This window comes from Meles meles, chromosome 12, assembly GCF_922984935.1.
Source record: "Meles meles chromosome 12, mMelMel3.1 paternal haplotype, whole genome shotgun sequence".
Classification (NCBI taxonomy): Eukaryota; Metazoa; Chordata; class Mammalia; order Carnivora; family Mustelidae; genus Meles; species Meles meles.
In genome coordinates, this window is record NC_060077.1 from 3,342,104 (window position 1) to 3,369,218 (window position 27,115).

Genomic DNA, 27,115 nt, shown 5'->3' on the forward strand with positions numbered 1-27,115 from the left:
TATGAAAAATAGATATAATACTGGAAATAGAAATCACAACAGGATTATCCTTGAGTGGTAATACATTATGTTGTTGAAGGAAGGACACCACTGGCCCAGCTAAAAAATAAAAATTGCCTTTAATGGGAAAAGTCACAGAAACTTTGGAGATGTTACCTGAAGCAGAAAGTAACAGAGCCCCCCCACAGACAGGAATTTTCAGTTTTCCTGAATTCTCCATGAGGATGACAGTGTGAAGTCTCTCCCTGTGCATTGTTCCAAGTGTCTCCTCTCATCTGCCCATTCTAGAGACTCTGGCTACCTGTCTGCTTGAAATCAGGTGATAGTCACTGATTCAAGAGAGCCCCGCACATTCCTGGTAGTTCACTGAAGGGCTGGATTAAGAGATGGAATCTTCAAGAACATTCCACAGAGTACCATGGCCATCTGAGGCCCAATGGTATCCATATGACTATAGATTTTTTCCTGCCCTTCTTTGTTTATATTTTCCAAATATGTTACTCTATGAATTAGTCATGACAAGCTCTAGGGTAACAAAATAACCCTTAAATCAGTAGCTTGGCCCAAGAGCTTTCCCCTAAACTAAAATCCTGATGCCATCTTGTAACTAATGCATTTAGGATACATGGCTCTGAAGGTTGAGGCAGCAGGGGAAGAGATGGCATAAAGGCACACCTGTCTCTAAATACTTAAGGACAGAAGACACAAGTGTCATTTCAGGCTACCCTTTGTTGGCTGAATTAATCACATGGCAAGGCACTACGAAGCATGTTCTTCACTTGTTGTTTAAGATTTTATGTATTTATTTGAGAGAGAGACATAGCAAGTGAGAGCATGAGCAGAGGGGAGAGGAGAAGCGGGCTTCCTGCTGAGTAAGGAGCCGGACAAGATGCAGGGCTCGATCCCAGGACCCTGAGATCATGACCTGAGCCAAGGGCAGAGGCTTAACCCACTGAGCCACCCAGGCGCCCCTAATGAATAGTATTTTAAACACATTCACCAGGGCGAGGGATATTGTCACATTAGAATTAATCTATGAAGGAAATTGTTATTTAACCTATGAAGGAACCATTAACTTATGAAGGAAATTTTCCAGGTCCTGGGAAGCTCTCAGTAATTTGCCAGTGCCCTCCCACAGACACCTAAACCTCCCTGTTCTGGAAGAAAGCAAACTCAGGGAACCCATCCCTGTATTATAGGATGGGTGCAGGCTGGGTGAGCCCTGAAACACAACAGTGTCACCTTGACCCCACGGCCACCCTCCATGCTGTCTCACGATGGCTGCCCCTGCTTGAGACATGGGACTTCTAGAATTTCATCCGAAGGCAGAATGAGGCATTTTGATAGTGCAATGACTTTTATCAAGAAAGGACACCTTTTGGGGTACCTGGGTGGCTCAGTGGCTTAAGCCTCTGCTGTTGGTTCAGGTCATGATCTCAGGGTCTTGGGATCGAGCCCAGCATTAGGCTCTCTGCTCAGCGGGGATCTTGCTTGCCGCCCCCTCCCACCACCTGCCCGCCTGCCTCTCTGCCTACTTGTGATATCTGTCTGGCAAATAAATAAATAAAATCTTAAAAAAAAAATAGGACACCTTTTCCCACAATCTTCACACCCAGCACACTTGCCTTACATTGGGCAAGGCCACACAGAGGCATATACTTAAGCCAATCACTGGCCAGCATTGTGGAATCACCGTGATTATATTGAAATATCCAACATCCATCCACCTGGATCTGGGAAAGGGGCCATGTATCTAGACTGAATTGGAGGCTCTATTAATAAGAAAGAAGCAAGAAGAGGTTGTTGAGTGGGAAATCAACAGTCTTCTATGGATGGAATAGGCAATACTTCTTGTAGGCCAGGTTTCATCTATATATTCACTCTACAGATGTTTCTGCCTAATGTCAAGAGTCAAAATGAGCATTCTGGAATCAGAGAGGAACTAGACATAGCCCCTACCTTCAATCCAGGAAAATTAGTCAGACATGTAATTAAGTAATCATAACAGGTTATGATAAATGCACAGATTAATGTCTAAGATATATATGGAAGATAACGTGGAGGAGAGACTTGAAGGCAATCGAGGAAGGCTTCTCAGAGGAGGTGACATTTGAGCTGGGCTTTAAAGGCTGAGGAGGAGTTCACCAGTTGGACAATATGGAAAAAGCAGTTGAGGGAAAGGCAGAAATGAATGAACCAATGAAAGAATTAAGAAAAAGACAGCATGGAGAAGATTTCTCAAAGAAAAAGAGAGAGCGGTGTGAGCTTTGGAAAGGCCTTCGAGAATGTTGAGAGGAGCCTGTGGGTTGTGGTATCTACAATTATATGCACTACTGACTGTGTAACTTCAGAGTAATTGCAGGGAAGGAGAATGAAGTACTTTTAAGTATAGGAAAACACATTCAGCAGAAGTAATAAATCTGCAAACCCTTCCAAACACAGACCATAATAGGTATGAAGTATCTTAGGAACAGTCAAAATCAGGTACAATGGAGCAGTGCATCTTAATGTGGTGGAACTTAGGAACCACCTCTCGCTCATTCTGGATCTTTCCAAAGAGTTAACTCTTGGTGACCAGTCCTCCTTCAGGCTTCCGGGGAGACTGGAGAGGTTTAATCAAAGCAAATGGGAAGAACTGGAGGAGAAAGATGTCCAGTCCTCATGGAAAGCATGTCCCTATGGCCATGTCTCCTGGGACAATGGAAATGCATGACCAGAATGTACTGACTGGAGGCTCTTCTGGCCTATGATATATCCTTGCCTTTTTCTTTTTTTTTTAAGGAGAGGGAAGGAGTGGGGAGGGGAACAGGGAGAGGGAGAGAGAAAATCCTAAGCTGGCTCCATGCCCAGTGTGGAGTCCAACACGGAGCCCAACATGGGGCTCAATCTCACAATCCTGAGATCATGACTTGAACTGAAATCAAGAGTTGGATGCCTAACCAACTGACTCACCCAGATGCCCCTCCTTGCCTTTTTTCTCCTGAAAGTGATAATTAGCTGTCTTCAATGATTAAAATACAGGCTCACCTGGTGGCAGGTGGGTGGCTAATTTGACCTCTTAAGACCTTCCTTCAGCTTTTTATTGCAGGAGACAGCATGGTAGAGGGAATGTGATACAATAAAGAATATATCTGCTTTGGTCCAGGTTCCTGGCTCAGTGCTTCAAAAACTCTTGGAATTTCCTGAGCCATAGGATATCTTTTGTTATTCATAATGAGCTCTTTTTGTGAGGCAGGAAGTGCAAGGAGGGGAGAGCTACATGGTTTCAGGAGGTGGGGGGACTGGTTGCCAGAGGAACCATCCAAGTGATTGGAGGGTTGAACCCTTCATCTCCACACCCCACCTCTGGAGCGGGGACAGGGGCTAGAGATTGAGTTCAACCACATGGTTTAAACTAAATCAATGATTTAATTAATCATGCCTACATAATGAAACCTTGACAAAACTCTTGGGTGCCAAAGTGTGGGGACGCTCCCAGATTGGAGAACACATCAATGTATTTGGAGGGTGACAAACCCTGATTCCATGGGGAGATAGCATGGAAGCTCTGTGCTTCCCTGCCCCACACACCTCACCTTACACATTTCTTCCATTTGACAGTTCTCAAGTTGTATCTTTAATAATAAAATTGTAATTGTGAGTATAATGTGTTCAGCAAGCTCCATAAGTTGTTTTTGTGAACTACTGAACCTGAAGGGGAGTTGTTGGAGCCCCCAGATTTGTAGCAGAAGCACGGGGATCTAGGGGACTCTTGGGCCTTGTGGTTGGTGTCTGAAGTAGAGACAATCTTGTGGGACTGAGTCTTTTAACCTATGGGGTATGCATGAATTTAGGTAGTGTCAGAATTGAATTGAACTGAACTCTAGGACATCCAGCTGGTGCTGAGAATTGTTGGAACCTAGGGAATGATGATGATGGCTGACATTTATTGGCCACTTATTAAGTGCCACATGTATACAAATGCTTTCATGTGGATTTTCTCAGACAAGAACCCAGATTGCACCCTGGCGGTAGTTGGCGTGTTTCTCTTTGCCTCAAGGGTAGGTTCCTCCACATATATAGCTTTAAGTCAGGTCACATGTTCCTTAGAATGTCCTTCAATGGATCAGGAATTCTGCAATTTTTTTTTTTAAGGTTTGCCTCCCAATCTACAGCCCTTCCAGCAAGCAAGTTATGTATCTGTAAATATTTCAAGGGTGCTGTTTTAAGACAGCACTTTATAAATCAGAGTGGTTCTGAAACACAAATGGATGTAATCACCCCTTAATTCGCCTGGTTCGTGGGTTTGGATTTGCTTGCTTCCTTTATTTAGACTGTTGCAAATCCTGTCGTGGGCTGAGAATCAACAGACTCAGCCATAAGTGAGCCAGCTCTGTTATGTTTTGTTTTGTGCAACACCAGGTGTGATGCCAAATGAATGATGTTACTTTGTTTCCAATGCTATAAAGCTGTACATTCAAGTGAGCATTGTTGTTCAGAGTTCTCACTTTGAGAGCGCCTGGAGCACCCCTGCAGCACCCCTGCAGCGTCACTTCTCCCACTCCCTTCCCTGGGAGCCCGAGGCTTCTTTCAGTACAAAGAGTGGCAGTTTGGTTTTATATCCGTATGGGTAGCACATGACTGGGACCTACTCAACCCCACACTCTCCTTCATGGGCCTCCCCATTTCAGTTGATGAGCAAGAACATAAGTGAAGAGAAAAGGGTTGTGGGGGTTCAGGTGCAAGATGATGGGGATTTAGACTAAGGACGTGACAGTGGGAATCAGGAGAGGTAAACTATTTTTGAAGCCCACTGCTCATTGGATGTGTGGAATGTGACAGTGAAGAGAAAACAGGTCACTCCTTATCATCTCTCACCAAAATTCTTAGTGACCCTTCAGAGGCTTTGTCATACTTTGGGATCAGAGGTATTTGTGATTGTTTTTCCATTGTCTGTCTCCTAGACTGTGAGCTACAAAAGGGCAGTGGGTAGAAGAGGGCTTAGCACACAAGAGGACCCAATAAATATTTGTGGACAGAATAAATGAAGGAATATTCTCTCGCCCGATAGAAGCTTACACATGAACATAAACTTGTTGCATCCAGGGGTTGGGTCCCCTAATTTGGCTGTGAAGTTTAGAAGGTGAAAGCACTCACAGTCTCTTTAAGCCCCCACCATGAGTAGTCCAGGTACAGAAACATAACTCTCCAGACTCACAGAAGACATTGGAATCATGGCCTAATTTAGGACTGAACTGAGATTTAGTAATTGTCCAGTCCAGGAGTTTTCCAGCTTCGAAGGTCCTGGACACTTTTGAGAATCTGAAGAAAGGTATAGAGCCTCTCCCCTTCCCCAAATATCCTTCCCCAAAATGGATATTCAGCACAGTATTTCAGAGATTACACTGACCACACATGGACCAACCTGAATTCTTGGTTAACGATTTCTGATCTCTAATCTGAGGTTTAGTTTTGCAAATATACCCAGAGAGGGGAAGTGACTTGCCCCACGTCTGGACAGAAAGAAGGGGGTGGGGGGAATCCCTTCTTGAGCTGTGAGTGGTCAGGACTTCCTCATCATTTCCGACCCCCTGCTTTCTCTGGGTAGAGACAGCCAGCACATTTATTCAGAGCTAGATTTTCCATTTAAAATTCCTCATTTAGGGGCATCGGGGTAGCTCAGTGGGTTAAGTCTCTGCCTTCGGCTCAGGTCATGATCTCGGGGTCCTGGGATCGAGCCCCACGTCGGGCACTCTGCTCAGCAGGGAGCCAGCTTTCCCCTCTCTCCCTGCCTGCTTCTTTGCCTACTGGAGATCTCTGTCTGTCAAATAAATAAATAAAATCTTTTAAAAAGTAAAATAAAATAAAATTCCTCATTTAGAAATGCATCTTCAGAAATTTCTTTGTACCAAAAATCCTCCGAGACTAAGTTTAAGTTCTGAAGGAGAGAAGAGCTGCACACTGATGCATGTGTTGGAAGAGTTTAGGGAAAGAAATTTCTGTTGCTAGTTAGGAGGGACATATTTTTCTTTTTTATCCTCTGTTTACCGTTTTCTCAAGTGTTTTCAAACTAAAGGTGAACCGGCGCTCAGTTCTGCTCCATAGGATTAGTTAACAATCTTTGACAGGGCAGCATTCTCACTGGAAGTCAGAACCCCTGCAAAACACTGAATTATTCACACCAAATACGTCACATTTGCTGATGGTGCAAGTAGAATTTTGTGTGTCAAAGAAAGACTCATTACGCTAGTGCTTCAGTAAAGCAAGCATCATTGGGGTCTAATTTATTGATGTTGCTTGACTGCTTCCCCAAAATGATGGGGGCTGCCTCTGTCCACAAAGAGTAAGCCCAATCCTTGGCTGTGACCAAGGATGCATGTCTCAGGAGGGCCTGCTCCAAGCTCTGTCCTTCATCTGTGCTACTGGAATTTAGATACTGGAGTCTTCTGTGCCCAGAGCTCTACAGGGGGCAGAACAACAAGACTCATCATTTACTGGATGAGGGTTCCTAATCCAGTGATGCTGTCTTTATCAGGAATCATTTGGTTGCAAGGAATGGAACCTCCCTAGACTGTCTCAGGTAAAAAAAGGTTAATTGAATGGATAAAGGGGAATTTTGGGGGGATCCCAATGGTGGGAAAAACCACTGGGCTTTGTAAGAATGAGGAGTCATCAGATAACTACATTTTCTATCCTTTCCTCTCTTTCTCTCTGGAGCCATATGACGGAATAAATGAATGAATGGCATGAATGGATATATAGGAACACAAGTGCATCAATTATGCCAGATGGGTCCCATGACTTCTGTTTAAATATGGCTCCTTGACAACCTAGGGCCATTAATGAATGTAGCCTGATGATGTAGTCTAATCCCAGTAGCCAAGGGAGGTGCCAATGCATGTTGCTGTCCGTGGTTCTAACCACCATTGTGTACAAATATTTTTTCCTCTGGCACTGGGATCTTAGTGGCCTCATCCAAACTGGCCCAGGACATCTTAATCAGATTTTGAAAGAGTGTGGAGAAGCTAAAAAAGGAAGGGTGAGAGAAAAAGGCTATGACAGGCAGACATGCAGGGCTACAGTCCACGTGCGGTGACAGGAACTAAGCAGGACACTTGGAGAGTCTATTCTAATGGACTCCTGTTCATTTTGCTGTCATGGCTCTTTAATTTTCTATACCAATGAACAAATTTGGTATTTTCACAATTTTAGGACAACTAGAATTACCAATCCTGTTCCATTCTTATGTCAGGGAACTTGCTGCTTTTTAATACAGCCTAGGGGCGCCTGGGTGGCTCAGTGGATTAAGCCGCTGCCTTCGGCTCAGGTCATGATCTCAGGGTCCTGGGATCGAGCCCCGCATCGGGCTCTCTGCTCCGCAGGGAGCCTGCTTCCTCCTCTCTCTCTGCCTGCCTCTCTGCCTACTTGTGATCTCTCTCTCTGTCAAATAGATAAATAAAATCTTAAAAAAAAAAGATTAATACAGCCTAAACACATTGGTATTGGAAGCTCTGTTTTTTGGAAACATTTCTTATGCCAGACTCAGTCTGCTCACTTGTGACCATCACCCTCTTCCATAACACAGCCCTTCAGATGATTAAAATCTGCTCTTGCCTCCCTCCAGGTCATCCCTTCTCCACCAGCTCGCTCAGCCCCTCCCCAGTTGACCCTGGGATTCCTGCTATGTTGCCTCAGCACATCCTGGCCGAGCATCAGGTGGCCCATAGAGACTGAAGCAAAACTGCTGAGGTGGGAGTCTGGACTAATGACAGCATCTGGTTGCTCAGTTCTGAGCCATCTCAAGTCCTGCCCTGTTACAGGCTCTAGGAAGGTTCCCTGAATAGGCCCCCGGGATCAAATAACCCAATTAACCTGCTTCCATTCTGGTATAATATGCCAGTTTTTATGAATGTGTGTGTGCACGCATACACGACCTGGGACGGTAGACTGCTGTTCATGTCAGCTAGTCTGCAGGCAGAATTCTCCCACTTTCTCTAAGGCTGCCTCCCAATTCGTGAGGAATAAACTAGAAAAATTTGAAATCAAGTGTGTGGGTCTTACTTCCTAAAGTCTACTGCTGTTGCCAGGATCCTGTGGCCCATCAGTCCCTCAGGGAGGTCTGAGAATGGTGGTGCTCTGATGCACTGTTGCTGTTCTAGATTATGGGCTCTGGAGGCTGGAATATCCAGGGTGAAACATCACGGTGCTTTCCTCAGAAGCTGTAGTAAACACTTGGAGGCCACTTGTTGCCTCACCTGTCTTCACTCTTCTCTGAGAATTGTAGCCGGGTTTGTACTGTTATCCTGCTCTCCTCACCCCTCCTTCTGCCCCTGCTGATTGGACCAGGCATGCACACCTGATAGAGGAGATAAACGGTTCTTCTTCTAGAAGGTTGGAATTAGGACTGACAGCTGCTCATCAGTCTGTGCTGGACATTGACAATGGTATGAGCTGGGCAGCCATGGCTGAGAAAGGATGTCTTCTTCTGGGAAGCCAGGCTGCAGACCAAATAAGAGAAAACAATGAAATTGAGGCCAAAGCTGGGCCCAGGAAGCATGTGGCCAAGATAGAGACAGGGAAATGTAGAGACTTCCCTTAGACTCAGACAAGCAGAGCCCCACAACTCAAGAGAACTTGCCATTTGGAATGCCTTCATGTTTTCCTTGAAACCTTCTAAGGCCCCTCTCTAGAGCCTGGACCAGCTGGGTCTGGCTGTAGCATCCAGACAGGGCACCTCAAACTCAGACCAGCGCCCATCAAAGCTCCAGTCTCTGCTCTTCCCCTGCAAGGATCCTTTATCACATGTATGGAGTTGACCAGATGCCCCAAAGATTGTGGTTGTCCATGGTCCTGGATCCTCATGAGCTAATGGTTCACACTAGCTAGTATGATGTTTCTTTAATGGCACTGTGTGTAATTGGCCCACAAAAATATGCCAACAGGCTGATTTATTTATTTTTATTTATTTATTTATTTGCCAACATGCTGATTTGGATTGACTCATAGTGTTTATATAGTCAAGAGATCTGCTGAAAACATTTGCCCTGGGACATACACACCTTAATGACAGCTCTATCCTGCAAGTCCTGATAGCTTCCATTTCCTTCTTCCAGTCCTTCTGGAGGCCCTGGCCTCTATAAGGGGTGCAGTACCTCCCTGTAAATTCTTTTGTTTGCCTCAGCCATCTGAATGGGCTGTTTTCTAGAATCCTGGCAGCCCAGTAGCCTAACACACCTCTCCCTGCTCAGGGATTCCACTATCTGATCTATGAAATGAGAAAATAACCCCAACTATCTCCTTCACAGAGCTGTTTGAGAGTCCATGCATTTATTCATTTACCGAATACTGAGTGCCTGCTGCATTCCAAGTGCTGAGATACAAGAGTGGACAGACACAGCCCAAGATGTTTTCTTACAAACATGACACTTAGCAGGAGGAGACAGACAAGAACACATTTAAAAATATATGTCTGTGGTGATAAGTGTTATGGAGAAAAAATCAGGCAGGATGAGAGGACAGGAAATTCCTGGGGTTGTGGTGTATGCTATTTTACATAGGGTGACTGGGGAAGGCTTTTTTGAGAAGACAACATTTGAGTAAAGACCTGAGGAGATGAAGAAATGAGACATGTGAAGATCTAGGGGAGATTTATCCTTGCAGAGGGAATAGTAAGTGCAAAGGCCCCGAGGCAGGAACATGTTTGGCATAATGCAAGGAGAGCACAAAGGCCATGTGGTTAGAACAGAGTGAAGGAGGGAAGGGAAGGTCAGAGATGGGTCAGGAGGTGAGGAGAAGGTCAATCCTATAAGGCCTTGAGAGCTGTCATAAAGACTTCGCTTTTTCCTTTGAGTGAGATGGAAAGCCTAGGAAGGTTTTGACAGAAGAGGGATGTGACTTGAATTACGTGTTCATAAGATCATCCTGACTTCTGCGTCTAAATTAAACTGGAAGGGAGAGAGGTGGGTGTTGGAGCATGAATACAGGCAGAGAATCATTTATGCGGTTATTATAGTCCTCTAGGCAAGAAGAGGTGGAACAGGGTGGTATCAGCAGAGGTGGTATGAAGTGGTAGGATTCTGGAAATATTTTGAAGGGTTTTGTAGAGTTCATAGGTTTTTCTAATGTGCATTGTGAGAACTATACCCATAAAGCACACATCTACCACTGTGCCCAGCTAAGGCATGGAGATCTGGTGTATTTGGGTCAAGGATGCCCCCACTGTCTTCAGAGAGCAATACTTCAAATGTTCCTGCATGTGGGCCATAGCACCAAGGCATGTACCCTGGCCTGCCCTGTCTCCCTAAGGTTAGTTAAGGCAGGTGATGCTATCCCCACAGCAGAGAGGAGAAGAGAATGATGTCCTTCCTCTCAGTCTTCACTGGGTCTCATAATCTATCCTGTCATCCCCATGAATTAGAAAATACAACTATCTTGATGGTGTCCACTGAACTGTGGCCCCAATGATAACACACAATCTCTTATCCAGACAGTGGACATCTGTTGATCTGCTTTTGTGTGCTGCGCACAGAAGATAGAAAGGGTTTTAACATCCACACCCTGCTCCAGAGAAGCCCCTGACCCGGTGAAGGAAACAGAAACATATAAAAGATAAATGAGTACAATAAAATAGTCCTCTGAGATAAGGACCAAACTGGACATACAAACAAGGTGCTTAGACTCATGATGTAGAGAGGCTAGGTCTTATTCAGTAGATCAGAAAAAAAAAACAAAAAACTTTGCAGAAGAGAAGGCATTTGGTCTGGGTCTTGAAAGGTACAGAGGAGTTTTCCAGGTGCTTAAGGAAGAGAGTAAGATTCCAGAAGATATTTGGCAAGGCACGCATGTCTAAGAATCCATGCACTGTCTGGGGAAGGACTGATGGCCCCATGGGGAAAGAGGGTTGGATTCACACCGCTAAGTCGACCAACAAAGAGGAATGAACCCTGCTAAGGGCCAGGCACCAAGGATATAGTGGTGAATAGGCCAGGCTGACCCACAACTTCCCGGAGCCTCTACTGCGTAAGGGAGAGGCTTCAGGGTATGATGTCCCATAGATCATCCCAAGTGGATGCTTCTGTAACACCCTGTACATCCTGAGGTAGCACCCATCACTCTTTGTAGCTGTCATCTGGGGATTTGTCATGCTCTCCAATCAAGACATGCGTTCCTTAAGAGCAGAAAGCTGTTGACCTATCTTGCACCCCATATGCCCAGCACAGTTCTGGCACATAGTGGCTACTCAAGACACATGCAAAGAAAGAATAAAAGAATAATTAATGAAAAGATGGTAGGGTTAGTTTGTGACTGGCCTGTCTTGGCTCCCAAGCCTCTTGAGGGAAACTATTACTATTCCTTCTATTCAATGCAACAAGGCAGGAATTTTCCTTAAGCCTCAATAATTGCATCACCCTAACCCAGGATTGAATTAAACACAGCCTTTAACATGAGTGATTAAAAATGTTTCACATCTCCCACTGGCACTTAGAAGTCAGCTCTCCTCCTGAGCTATTCTCTTCCTTCACTGACTTCTCCTTATCAGGGACGTCAAGATCATTGGCATTTAGAAAGCACATTATGTTGGCTCTTTTCTTTCCCAACACTGCAAAAAGAAGCCATTTGACCTTTCACAAGGAAAATGGAACCCTGAGCTTCCCCTACATGGCAGCGGTGTCTGGGATTTCTTATCTTCATGTCAGGAGACCTTCTCCCCAGCCAGGCAGGAGTAGGGCTGGGAGATAGAGGAAGACTATCTGATACTATTTCCTCGAGAGAAAATGCTGAGGAGAAGGTTAATTAATAGTGCAGACCAGCCCTGCCAAAGGCAACCGTGAGGAAGAGGTGGACAGTGAGGAGGGGAGCGCTCGGCTCCAGGGTCACAGTGAACTCTGCTGACATTTCATCTCTGTGACATCTGTGCAGAGGATCCCAGGCTGTTGTCCTGGGGGATGAAAAGAACAGAACGGGCACAATCAGAAAATTAAAAATGGAAAAAAGTGGACTGCAAGCAGCCAGAAGGGACAGAGTGAATCCCCTCTTAGAAAAGGGCAGGTCTCCGTAAGTCTCCTGTTTGGGTGGGAGAGATAAGAACTGTGACTACTACCGTCTGCTGATTAGAGCTGTCTTTTGTGGTTACTTTTACACCCCAGAAGAATTAGAAGTTCTCGAGTCCTTGGAGTAGGTTACCAAATTGCTTCAAATCTTTGTCTCAACCCTGCCCAGGTCCTTTGCAACAAGACTCTGTGACAGCTCCCACCACTTCCAGGACCTGCCTGGACCTCGTGACTTGCTTTGACCAATAGAACTCCCGCAGAAGTGCTACTCTGCCAATTCCAAACCTGAGCCTCAAGAAACTGTATCCACTTCCATTGTCCCTGGAGAACCTTCCTGGCTGTCCCCTGAACAGCATGGGCTAACCATGGGAGTCAGACTCAGTCCAGAGTAGTAATCCCCATTGAGGCCTCAAGTTTGCAACCAGCCAGGGTCAGTAAAGCTGTCTACCTACCTAACCTACCTAACTGAACACAGTTGTAAGAATGTGTTTAGCTGAGATGAGAAGGACCACCCAGCTGAGCTCAGCCCAAGTTGCCAGTGGCAGAATTTCAAGCTAAATAAATGGTTGCAATTTTAAGCTGCTGGGTTTTGAAGACATTTTTAAAAATACAGCAATAGCTAATGGACACACGCCTGATCTTGTTCAAGCACTGGTAGAGGACAGGAGGATTTATTTATTTAAAAAGATTTTTATTTATTTATTTGACAGAGAGGACCCTGGGAACATGACCTGAGCTGAAGATAGAGGCTTAACCCACTGAGCCTCCCAGGCACCCAGGACACAAGGATTTAGCACTTTAGAAGATACTAGAGCTCTAAGATAGAATGTAAGTCCCTTAAGGGAAGGAACCAAATGGGCACACAAGAGACACAGGCAGGTGGTGATGAATGAATCTTGCTGGGTCGAATTTGAAGACTATGCAGAAAATTGGGCACCTTTAGAGGACGCTCTCATGAGAATATATGCAACTTTCTTCTCTGGAATAATCATTACCCTGATTCAAGCTTTGGTAAGAATGGCCGGCAAGACCAACTGAGCTTCTCGAATTTAATCTAAAGAGGTGTGTGGCCTGGTTCAGAAGAGCCAACTAATAGTTAAACATCTCTACCTACACACTCCCAGCCCCACAAGATGGCTCCACCATCCACCCGGTCCCTAAACCTGGAGTCAGTCCTGACATCTCACGTCCTCTTCTCCACTGAGCCTCCATGTCCTGTTGCCAATGTCTCTTAAATATATCTCGATCTATTTCCATCTTGTCACCATCTTCATTTAGACTCAGCTGGCCATAACAGCCTCTTAAATTAGTCTCTTAACTAATCTTATAACCTTCAATGCATTCTCTGCCGAGCAGCAAGTGTGGTCTTTACAAACCGCCACTCTGATCACCCTCCCCTTCTAGGCTTCAATGGCTCCCCATCACCCCAACAGTGTTTCTTTGTGGGTGCCCCTGCTTTTCCTGCAATGCTGAACTATTTGTAGTTCTCCAGGCCTGGGATATTTTTGAGCTGAGACATTTCCCATTTCCCATTTCCCACTTCCCATTTCCTGCTCCATTTCTTCTTTCCAGGACTGACCTGAGATGTCAGTTTCCTTCCCTGATCTCCAGGCTGGGCAGGATGGAAAGCGTCTCCTCTGAGGTCCTTCAGCTTCCTGTGTATTTCTAGGATCTCACTGAGGTGTCAATGCCCTTTTTCTCTCTCCCTTCGTCCCCAGCACGAGACCATGAGTTCTGTGAGGCAGGGGGCTAGTTCTTTCATCTCTGTGCCTAGTGCAGGCCTGACTTAGGGTAAGTGGTTGGTTGAATGCATTGAGCAGCCCCTCTGAGAATGAATCTGATTCGAGGGCAAGCTTATAGAGAGGACCGGAAAAACTGGTTCACCCCTTATAAGTGACACGACCTTTCGGGTAGTGGATCACAAGTAAGGAGGAGCAGTAACTAACATCTGAATCAGACACACACACGGAGCAAATCCATGAATTGCGGGTTCTCAATAGCCTTCAGTCCTCAAGGGTGAGATTTGTAAGTGTTCTTGTGTATTAAGGGCATGTACCTGTGCTAAAGACTTTGTAAGTCTTATCTCGCTTAACTCCTCTCAGCCCTGCGATAGGGTAGGTTCTATCACCATCTGCCCTTTTCAGGAGAATATGTAGAAGCACAGAGAGGTTAATTAACTTGCCTAAGGTTACTCAGCCCGTGGATTAGGTTAAGGGAAATCATTTCACTTGAGTATAGGCTAGACAGTCTTTACTTGGTTCCCTGCTATGAAAGGGAGGAGATGGGAAATTCGAGACAATGGCATCCTTGTAACATATTTTGCTTACTTATAGATACAAATCAAGATAGAGCATCACATTTAAATGATTAGCCTCGTCCATATAAGAGTAAACAGGATCCTGGTCAATAAACATAGGGTTTCCCCCCTCCCTTCTTCCTGAGATAAGAATCTTCAGGGCACATTTGTTACCAAAAGTGAAAATTATATATGCACTTAATGTGGCCAACTGGTATCATTCTCTATTTGTTTCTAGTGGAAGATTAGTGTTGTTTTCCCTCATGTTAACTTGGTTTACTATAAAACTAGTCACTTCCCTGGCATCCTACAAACTGTCAGCTCCCAGGCCTTCACCTGTGTGGCTTCCCTTTCCTGAAAGCCACCCCCATGTAAATCTGTCACTTAAGGTCAAGTTCATGACCCACCTCCTGCTGTCTTGCCACATCTTCTCATTCTAAGAAACACTACATGGATCTCAGTGCCCTCTCTGCTCTGTCTTGTGCTGATCAAGACAGTATCTGCCTACATACATGTTTTTGTTTGGCCTGCATGATTTGGCTTCACAGAATTTTTTTTTTTTTTAGTTTTATTTATTTATTTGAGGGAGAGCAAGAGAGCACAAGCAGGGGGAGGGGTAAATGGAGAAGCAGATTCCCCACTGTTCAAGGAGCCTGATTTGGGCCTCCATCCCAAATCCCATGACCTGAGCTGAAGGCAGACACTTAACCAAATGAGCCACCCAGGTGCCCCCAGAATTTGCTTTTTAAATCTGAGTTACTTGCCAACTTTAAAAAATCATGAAATTCTACATAAAGCTCCAGCCTTCTGGTTTTTCTTGGGAAGCTGTAAGAACTGATAACTGCATAGCCATATTCTTCTGTGACTACAATTATCCAGAACTGGATAGCTGCTTTCTGAGACAGGAGAGTAGAGGCTGGGGTGCCCCCTGCAGCCCCGACTCCATCACCACCTGCCAATTCTGTGCACCTAGCTGGCCGGCTGATTTCCAACCACACGCTGATCGGGTTCTTTGTGTCAGGTGTCCCTCTGCCCATGGAGCCTGCTCTATCTCATTGCAGGACAGGAAGTACCAGGCAATAAATACCTCCTCACCTCCCTCCGAGGGCAGCTCTCAACCAATGACTTCAAGAAACTCCCTCATCATACAAAGATTTCAGAGTACCGACATCCTGGTGGTCTGTTTGTGGTCTAATGGTGTGAAATAATCACTCCCAAATATAGTGGTTAAAACACTATATTATCTCTTACTATCCTATGGGTTACCTGGGCAGTTCCTCTGCCTCACATGGTGTCAGCCGGTAGGGGCGGGGTCAGGGGACAGGGAGGCTGCACTCATAGGCAGGCTCAGGTAAGCTGGACCGTTCAAGGTAGCTGGAGAAGGCGCCAGAAGTCAGCCGGGAGCACAGCTGTATTTGTCTAAGAGTAAGCATGCCAAGAGAGTGAGACAGAGCCTATGAGCTTCTCATGACCTGGCCTCAGAACCCACACAGCGTCCCGCCCCCCCCCCCATATTCTATGAGTCAAGCAAGTCACGGGACTGTCCGGACTAAAGAGGAGGAGGATGAGAGGCCACCTGTCCAGGGAGACATGATGGAGAGTTTGTACACATCTTCGATCTAGCACTGACTGCCATTTCATTACTTAAGCCACCGATTCATCCTTGGATTCAACATGTAGTGAACATCAGAGGAACAACATGAATCCGACATGGTATCGGCCCTGGAGAAGCTCATTTGGTAGACTGGCTTGTGACCGGAACAGACTGAAGCCCACCTCCACATTCGTCATGGGTCACGTGCACTTGCGCATGAGAATCACCCAGACTTCGTTTAAACAAACAAACAAACAAACAAACTATATATATATATATATATATAAAGTGTCTCTCTCTCTCTCTCTCTCTATATATATATATATGAATTGGAATTGAAAAGATATATATATATATATATATTTTGTTTTTACCAGAGGAGCATCTCACAGTTTCCAGGAGCCCTTAGAATGCTGCCTGTCCTGCCTAGGAGTGGTCTTCGTGGCACTGTACATGGAAACAACCTTGGGTGCTTGCTTGAAGTCAGATTCTTGGGCTCCCGCTCCCCAGATGCTTGCACTCATGGGTCTAGGGGGAGGATAGAGAGTCTACCTTTTTAGGAAGGATTTCAGGAGATTCTGGTATGAATGGTCCACAGACCTCATCTTGTTGTGTTTTCCAAACTCCGCATTTTAAAGGAAGCGTGTGTGCGTGGAATCTGTATGAACACCTGTGATCAGTTGAGTTTAATTGCACCACAGCTGGTGTTGATTGCATATTTTTTTTTTTTTTTTTTTTTTTTTTTTTTTTTTTAAAGATTTTATTTATTTATTTGACAGAGAGAGAGATCACAAGTAGGCAGAGAGGCAGGCAGAGAGAGAGGAGGAAGCAGGCTCCGCGCGGAGCAGAGAGCCCGATGCGGGGCTTGATCCCAGGACCCTGAGATCATGACCCGAGCCGAAGGCAGCGGCTTAATCCACTGAGCCACCCAGGCGCCCCGATTGCATATTTTTTAATGTGGGTTTTCAATACTCACTCCCCTAGCACAGCCTTTATGACTGAAAATCAGCACTGAGCCCAGCCCTGGCTGTCAATTTTAAGGTTTATTTAAAGGCACATGACAGCTGAAGCTGTTCATTCTTTAGCAAATGATGTCACATATGGACTTGGGAGTTTTGGGTCAGCAAGCTGAAAGTGGAATTTCCACCATAACTGGGCAGCCATCACAGTTGGTTTTAAAAACTGTAAGGGGGGTGCCTGGGTAGCTCAGTTGGTTGAGCATCTGACTCTTGATTTCAGCTCAGGTCATGATCTTGGGGTGATGGGATTGAGCCCCAGGTCCCACTCTGCACTCAGCATAGAGCCCGCTTGGGATTCTCTCTTTCCCTTTGCCCTTCCCCATGCTTACACAAACACACACACACTCGCAAATAAGTAATAAATAAATAAATAAATAAATAAAATCTTTTAAAAAACAACAACAGTGTGAACTGGTTGGTGTCAAAATCAACTTGGGCAGATTATGTCATGATCCCAGTCAAGAAGAAGGCTCTCTATCCTGAAAATAGTCATCAAGGCTACTGCAAGCCTAAATGGGTCTCTGCGTGTGAATTGGAAAAAGGTGCCTCTTCCTTCAGTCAGAAACAAACCTTCCCTGGCTTTAATGAGTGGCGTAAATAAAGGCTGAAGAGTAATGGATGGTGGCTCCTTAAACAAAATAACACTGGACCGTTGTTACCAAAAGGGGAAGGGATAATGACTGTGTTCACTGCCCTCGGAAAAGAGAGCTCAGTATGTGGGCTTTATATATGATCCACTCACCCTCTTAGCCAGATATCCCTTATGCAGCGCACAACCCATACAACTGCATATGGCAGCCATGTAGGAGTTAACACAAGTCTGGTTCAGAACTGAAGAATTGGAAGAGCTCCAAACATCAGATTGGAGGCTGTGAGTGTTGGTGGAAAAATAAAGGCACATAGCAATGGCCTATTCAAAAAGGCAGATGGTGAAGCCCTCTTCAGTGAAAGGTGACCACACAGAGACCTGAGGTGACATTTACCCCTGAGCAACCACATGAGTTTCTCCCAAAGGCCACAATGGATCACTTGGGCTCCATCTGAGAAGACGTGTTCTCTGTCAGACACCAGACTGTGGAGGCCTGTGTCCAGTGGGAGTGGACACACTAAGACTGCCTCCCCATTTCAGGTACCAGTACCTTAGTTGACCTTGAAGAATTGCTTCCTTCTATTCCAGTTTTTAATGATTCGGGTACTAATGACCCAAAGCAGCTCCCAAGATGAACAAATGACCCAGATTCAACCATTAAGATAAATCTCCCAGGAAAAAACTTTGCTTTGGATTTCACAGACTGTGGAGTCGGCTGAAGGGACAGCATGATAGCCAGAGTGTGACCTCTGAAGTAAGATCCCAACTCCGCAAACAACTAGCTGAGTGATCTTGAGCATCTTAACCCTTCAGGGGCAGAAAGGCTTTGAGGTGGCCCGCAGGAACCCCATTTCCTGATACTCATGCTTTGTGGGGCTCCTTTTCCTTAAGTGTGGGCAGGGCCCATGTCTCACTTCTAATGAATCACTTCCACGAAGGTAGCAGAATGGGGATGCCTGGGACACTCAGTCGGTTAAGCATTTGCCTTCAGCTCAGGTCATGATCCCAGCGTCCTGGGATTGAGTTCTGCATTGGGCTTCTTGCTCAGTAGGGAGACGGCTTCTCCTTCTGTCTGCCTCTCCCCCTGCTTGTGCTTTCTGTCTCTGATATATAAGTAAATAAAATCTTTAAAAAAAAAAGATAACGGAATGGTCACTTATGTAAGCTACAGAAGACTGTAACATCTATCTTGCTTAAGACTCTCTCTTGCTGGCTTGGAAAAAGTAAGTGGCTGTGTTTGCGAGGCTCATGTGTTAAGGAAGTGAAGGTGGTCTCCAGCCAAAAGACAACCAGGAACTGAGGTCCTTGTTCCTACAACCCACGAGTGAAGGGCCACTGTCAACAATCAAATGAGCTCAGAAGCAGATCCTTCCCTGGTTGTGCCCCAGATGAGACCACAGCTCTGGCCAACACTGTAACTGCAACCTTGTAACACCCTGAGTGAAGGACTCAGTTAAGCTGCATCCAGACTCCTGACCCAGAGAAAAGGTGAGGTAATAAATGTGAGTTGCTGTGAGGTGCTAAGTGCATGGTAATTTATTATACAGAATACATAACGGACAAACTCTCTCAGGAATGGAATAGAAAGACAGTATCGAGGTGGAGAGTAAGGCCATCAATATGATGTCAAGTACCCTGATGACCATCGGGAGGCTTAAAATAGGATATTGTAGGGATGTGCTTGGTACACAGTAGGCGCTCAATACATTGCACTTCCCTTCCCCTCCTCAGTTAGACCAGGGTCATAAGTTGGCAACCTCAGAATGCCATACCTACTGGACGTGTTCAAACTGAACCCAGTGCCAGGGTCACCTGAGGAAAACCCCAGAAGAAGTTCAAGAGCTGAGTTTCCTTTGTGGAAGGTAAAATCATTTTACATCATATGAGAGGCTGTGCACAGGTGGAAACTGTTTCATAATTCTGCCATGTAAACCAGCTGGGATTTTCCTTCACATAAATTGGATTTTGATTTATATGTCAATAGATGCCCCCAGAAACCTCATCATTGCAAAGTTCATCAATCTCGGTGGGAACTGCAGATATGGCCCTCGAGGTACCTCCCAGGGAAATAGGGCCCTCTCGTCCCAGCCCCATGTGTTGATGGGGCCTGCACGAGGGAATGGGAGGCAGGAGAAATGGGGTCACGTACTAGGGCTTTGCGGTGTCAGGCTGAGGACTCCATTCCCCAGAAAAGCCTTTGGAAGGAGGTGTGGCATGGCTGGTGCGAGGAAGGACCAGCAGCCAAAAGAACGGGTTGCTGGGGGAGAGGCCAGGTTGCGACAAGCTCTGAATGCCAGGATGTAGGATTTGGGTCTGGAAGCTAGAGAATAGCGTTATCAGATTGAATCTTCAAAAGAGCCTCTGGCCGGAGCATGGGGAACAGGATGGAGAGGCAAGACCAGGGCAGGGACACCAGGCAAGACACCATCAGAGATGTTGTGTGAACTCAGCGGCACTCTGGGTGGCGGTGGCCTGCTGGGACAGCAGGGATGTGAGAAGTCTTGGGGGATTTCATTCTGGCAAGCTTGGTGACTGGCCAGAGGAGACTGGGAAGGCTGCTCAGATGATACTGGTTTCTAACTCAAGTGGGAGAATGGTGGTGGCACATACAGATGGAATCATGATTAAGAAATAACACAGCCAATGTCCAACCAGAGGTATCAGGATGGTCCCAGAGGAGGTTTTCACGGAAAAGCAAGGGAGAGCTGGATGGAGTCAGAAGAACACAGCTGGTAGCAAGGAGAAAAATGCCCCAAGTCAGCTACTTCATGCATTATACTGGGCAAATTTCCAGCCACAGATGACTCTTAGCATGTCCTCTCTGGGGACATCACCACCCAGCTACAAAGGAGTCATGCCATCCCCTTTAAACCTGATAAGTCTCTTCCTGTACCAGCCTGACTACTTTGGCTGTTGGGACTTAAGGGATTAGATTGATTTGGCTAAACATTTTACTGAACTAAGGAGGTGTTTGGTTGACCAGTAACATTGACAAATATGACAAATTCATGCTCGAGGCCTGTCAATTCCATCTTCATTGTGCTCCCTGAATTGACCTGTATCAAGTCTCAATACACTGCAATCGTTCTGTCACTCAATCCATCTGGCACACAGATTCTAAACTCAGAGGGTCATGGTGAGGATTTAGCAGGGATATTTTTGGTACAAAGGAAGAGCTCAGATTTTCCCCATGACTACACTACCATGGCCCCCCACCACACAAAGGAGAGAATCCACACTCAGCCTAGATATTGCCACATGACATCATCATACCATCCAGATTTGGTCTCTTCAACTCTCTAACATATGTCCTACATTTAACCATAAATCATGACAGTATTTATGACATTTTGCTGAACAATAGGGAAGGGAATTAGACCCAAACTAGACATTCTCAGGCCTCATGATGTGCTCTGCTTGCAAATTAAGACACCCGAGTGAGAGTCTAGAGAGAGCTAAATATGGGCCAAGGGCCAACTTTTTAACTACCTGGGGATTTAGTTCCTGACCCAGAGAATGCTCCAGTGGGGATATTCCCTGATGGGCAGGAGAGAAGTTTATGGAAATTCCCCTTGCCTAGGGCATTTATACTGGGCATATACTGGGCAATCATCATTCAGTTTGGGGCCAGGCACTTGGCATGTATTATATCTCATTTAATAAGTCACAATTCTATGAAGTGTGTGATTTCATCTCCATTCTTCAGGAGAGGAACCTGAGGCTCAGTGAGATTCAGTTCCTTGCCTAAAGTTACCCAATGAATAAATGTCAATGCCAAACCAAGTCTAGATATTTTGAAACCACTGGAGTGGCTTTCAGATTCAGCTTGTCACTGAAATTCATAAGACAAGTGGTAGGCTCATCGGGCATGAGGTTTACTCTGTCTTAAGAAGGGATACAGAAGGCTGGGAAACATGATGGCAGAGGAGTAGCAGACTGAAATATCATTAGGTGCCAGGAGTTCAGCTAGACAGTTATCAAACCATTCTGAACACCTACAAACTCAACAGGAGATAGAAGAGAAGAGCAGCAATTCTATGAACAGAAAATCGACCACTTTCTGGAAGGTAGGACTTGGGGAGAAGTGAATCTGAAGCAACGGGAAGAGAGACCATGGTGGGAGGTTACGGCTCCTGCCAAGCAGTGAAGCAGTGGAGCACTAATCAGAACTTTTAGAAGTCTGTTCCACTGAGGGACATCACTCCAGAGGCTAAGCAGGGGTGGAGCCCTTGTGGGGACAGTGTAGTCTCAGGATCCGCGGGGTCACAGAAAGACTGTGGGTGTCTGTGTGTGGCAGAGCTCCCAAGTATTGGAGCAGTGAAGCTGGCTACAGAGACAGAGCCAAGAAATGAGCTCTCAGCTCGGGGTTACCTTAAACTGTGATCTGCAGCACAGTTAGGCCACTGCTCTTTGAGCAGGGACCTCACAAGTGGCAGATCCAGGGAGACTCACCTTCCTCCTCTGGGAGGAGTGGTGTGGGAGCATGTGGCAGAAATATTCTGGGTTTGGAGATTCCAAATGAGGCTAGGCGCCAGAGACAGAAATGCTCAGTCACTGGCTGGGTGAGCTTAGACTGTGGCTGGAGGCCAGGGAGACAGGAGGGATTGACTGCTTTTCTTTGAGGGAGCACTGAGGAGTGGGGTCCTAAGCTCTCAGCTCCTCCAGGGCCAGAGATTGGGAGGCTTCCATCTTCATTCCTGTCCTCCAGATCTCTGCGGAAAGCATTCAGGAACAAAAGCTGCAGAGAGGGAACCCTAGCTGATTACTTAGCCCGGCCCCCAGCAAGGGCTGTGCAATTCCTTCTCGGGGAAAGACAATCAGAAGATCACCAAGAACATCTAGCCAAGACCAAGTTCACCCTTGAATGAGAACTGTGAAACTCCAGAGCTAGGGAAATCAACACATAGAATTAATGGCTTTTTTCACATGATCCTTTAGTATTGCAAAGTTAAATTATTTTAATTTCATTTTTTTTCTTATTCTATTTTTAAAACTTTTCCTCTGTCCTCTTTTAATGTTTTAAAACTATTTTATCTTAACAACAACTTTTCTAAAAGAATCTTTTTAAATTTTCATTGTTATAGTCTTTCTTTAAAACTTAGGGAGGTAGTTTCTTCTAACAGACCAGAATACACCCAAAGTCAAGTGGGTGGCTCTGTTCTATTCACCAGTCTAATTATATATATTTCCCTCCACCCCTTTCTTCTCTCCCTGATTTTGGGTCTCTTCTGAGTTGATTAGTATATATTTTGTTCTGGGGTCTTTCCCACCCATTTAGTATTTTATTCTCTTGTTCATATATTCTTATCTGGATAAAGTGACAAGGCAGAAAAACTCAACACACACACACACACACACACACACACACACACACACACAAGAACTAAAGCCAGTACTAATGGCTAGGAACCTAATCAATATGGACATTGGTAATATGTCAGAACTAGAGTTCAGAATGGCGATTACCAAGGTGCTAGAAGGACTTGAAAAAGGCAGGGAAGATATTAGAGAACCTCTTTCTGGAGAAATAAAATTCCTTTCTGGAGAAAGGAAAGAACTAAAATCTAACCAAGTTGAAATTAAAAGAAGCTACTAATGAGGTGTGATTAAAAAAAATGTAGGCTCCTACTGCTAGGAAAAATGAGGCAAGAGAGAATTAGTGATATAGAAGACCAAATGATAGAGAATGCAGAAGCTAAGCAAAAGAGAGACAAACAACTACTGGACCAAGAGGGGATAATTCAAGAGATAAGTGATACCACAAGACAAAAGAATATTAGAATAATTGGGATCCCAGAAGAAGAAGAAAGAGAGAGGGGGGCAGAAGGTATACTGGAACAAATTACAGCACAGCATTTCCCTAATATGGCAAAGGGAACAACACCAAAACTTAGGAGGCACAGAGAACCCCCCTTAAAATCACTAAGAATTTTAATTAATTATCAATATTATCAATAAGAATAGGTCCACACTCCATTATCTAATAGTCAAACCTACAAGTTTTAGTGACAAAGAGAAAATCCTGAAAGCAGCTCGGAACAAGAAATCTGTAATATACAATGGTAGAGATATTAGATTGGCACCACACTTATCCACAGAGACCTGGCAAGTCGGAAAGAACTGGCATGATATATTCAGAGCACTAAAGGAGAAAAATATGCAGCCAAGAATACTATATCCAGCTAGGTTGTCATTGAAAATAGAAGGAGAGATTGAAAGCTTTCAGGACAAACAAAAGCTAAAAGAATGTGCAAACACCAAACCAGCTCTACAGGAAATATTGAAAGGGGTCCTCTAGGCAAAGAGAGAGCCTAAAAGTCATAGATCAGAAAGGAACAGAGACAAGGTACAGTAACAATCACCATACAGGCAATATAATGGCACTCAATACATATCTTTCAATAGTTCCCCTGAATGTAAATGGGCTAAATGCCCCAATCAAAAGACACAGGGCATCAAAATGGATAAAAAAGCAAGACCCATCAATATGCTATCTACAGAAACTTATTTTAGACCCAAAGACACCTCCAGATTTAAAGTGAGGGGGTGGGAAATAATTTATGATGCTAATGGACATCAAAAGAAAGCTGGGGTGGCAATGTTTATATCAGATAAATTAGATTTTAGGCCATGTAAAAATTTTAAATATCTATGCCCCTAACATTGAAGCTGCCAACTACATAAACCAATTAATAACAAAATAAAAAAACTCATGGAAAATAATACAATAATAGTAGGGGACTTTAACAACCCCCTTACTGAAATCCATCCAAGCAAAAGATCAAAAAGGAAATAAAAGCTTTAAATGACACACTGGACCAGATGGACATCACAGATATATTCTGAACATTCCATCCCAAAGCAACAGAATACACACTCTTCTCCAGTGCACATGGAACATTCTCCACAATAGATCACATCCTGGGTCACAAATCACATCTCAACTGGTACCAAAAGATTGGGATCATTCCCTGCATATTTTCAGACCACAATGCTCTGAAACTAGAACTCAATCACAAGAGGAATGTTGGAAAGAACTTAAATACATGGAGGCTAAAGTGTATCCTACTAAAGAATGAATGGGTCAACCAGGAGATTAAATTGAAAAAATTCATGGAAACAAAGGAAAATGAAAGCACAACTGGTCAAAATCTTTGGGGCACAGCAAAGGCAGTCCTGAGAGAAAAGTATATAGCTATACAAGTCTTTCTCAAGAAATAAGAAAGGTCTCAGGTACACAACCTAACCCTACACCTAAAGGAGCTGGAGAAAGAACAGCAAAGAAAGCCTAAACCCAGCAGGAGAAGAGAAATCATAAAGATCAGAGCAGAAATCGATGAAATAGAAACCAAAAGAACAGTAGAACAAATCCATGAAACTAGGAGCTGGTTCTTTGAAAGAATTAATAAGATTGAGAACCCCCTGGCCAGACTTACCAAAAAGAAAAGAGAAAGGCCCCAAATCAATAAAATCATGAATGAAAGAGGAGAGATCACAACCAACACCAAAGAAATACAAACAAGTATAAGAACATATTATGAACAACTATATGCCAGCACATTTGACAATCTGGAAGAAATGGATGCATTCCTAGAGATGTATAAACTACCCAAACTGAACCAGGAAGAAATAGAAAACCTGAACAGACCCATAACCAGTAAGGACATTGAAGCAATCAATCAAAATCTCCTGACAAACAAGAGCCCAAGGCCAGATGGCTTTCCAGGGGAATTCTACCAAACATCTCAAGAAGAATTAATACCTATTCTCCCGAAACTTTTCCAAAAAATAAAAACAGAAAGAAATCTTCCAAACTCATTTTATGAGGCCAGAATGATTTTGATCCCAAAAGCAAAGACTCCATCAAAAAGGAGAATTACAGACCAATATCTTTGATGATCACGGATGCAAAAATTCTTACCAAAATATTAGCCGATAGGATCCAATAGTACATGAAAAGGATTATTCACCACCACCAAGTGGGATTTATTCCTGGGCTATAAAGTTTGTTCAACATCCACAAATCAATCAATGTGATACAATACATTAATAAAAGAAAGAACAAAAACCATACGATACTCTCAATAGATGCTGAAAATGCATTTGACAAAGTACAGCACCCTTTCTTGATCAAAACTCTTCAAAGTGTAGGGATAGAGGGTACATACCTCAATGTTATCAAACCCATCTATGAAAAACGCACAGCTAATATCATTCTCAATAGGGAAAAACTTAGAGCTTTTCCCCTAAGGTCAGGAACACAGCAGGGATGTCCACCACTACCACCCCTATTCAACATAGTACTAGAAGTCCTAACCTCAGCAATCAGACCACAAAAAAGAAAGAAAAAACATCTGAATTGACAAAGAAGATGTCAAACTCTCACTCTTTGCAGATGATATGACTTTCTGTGGAAAACCCCAAAGACTGCAAGCCAAAACTGCTGGAACTCATACAGGAATTCAGCACATTGTCAGGATATAGAAATCAGTGCCTAGAAATCAGTTGCATTTTTATACACCAACAGCAAGACAGAAGAAAGAGAAATTAAGGAGTTGAGCACATTTACAACTGCACGCAAAACCATTAGATACCTAGGAATAAAACCAACAAACGAGGCAAATCTATACTCAGAAAACTATAAAGTACTCATGAGAGAAATTGCAGAAGACACACAGAAATGGAAAAACGTTCCATGCTCATGAATTGGAAGAACAAATATTGTGAAAATATCTATGCTACCTAACACAATCTACACATTTAATCTAATCCCTATCAAAATACCATCAATTTTTTCAAAGAAATGGAAAAAATAATCCTAAAATTTATATAGAATCAGAAGAGAACCTGAATAGCCAGAGGAATGTTGAAAAAGAAAAACAAAGTTTGTGGCATCCCAATTCTAGACTTCAAGCTCTATTACAAAGCTGTAATCATCAAGACAGAATGCTACTGGCACAAAAACAGACACAGAGATCAGTGGAACAGAATAAAAAGCTCAGAAATGGACCCTCAATTCTATGGTTAACTAATCTTTGACAAAGCTGGAAAGAATGTCCAATGGAAAAAAGACAGTCTCTTCAACAGATGGTATTGGGAATATTGGACAGCCACATGCAGAAGAATGAAACTGGACCATTTCCTTACACCACATACAGAAATAGTCTCAAAATGGATGAAAGACCTCAATGTGAGAAAGGAGAACAGAGGCAGGCACCTCTTCAACATCAGCCACTGCAACTTCTTCCTAGAAACATTGCCAAAATCAAGGGAAGCAAAGGCAAAAATGAACTATTGGGAATTCATCAAGGTCAAGAACTTTTGCACAGTGAGGGAAACAGCCAACAAAACCAAAAGACAAGACAGAATGGGAGAAGATATTTACAAAGGACATATCAGATAAAGGGCTAATATCCCAATTCTATAAAGAACTTATCAAACTCGACACCCAAAGAACAAACAAACCAATCAAGAAATGGGCAGAAGGCATGAACAGACATTTCTGCAAGGAAGACATCCATATGGCCATCACACACATGAAAAAGTGCTCAACATGACTGCACATCAGGGAAATAGAAATCAAAAGCA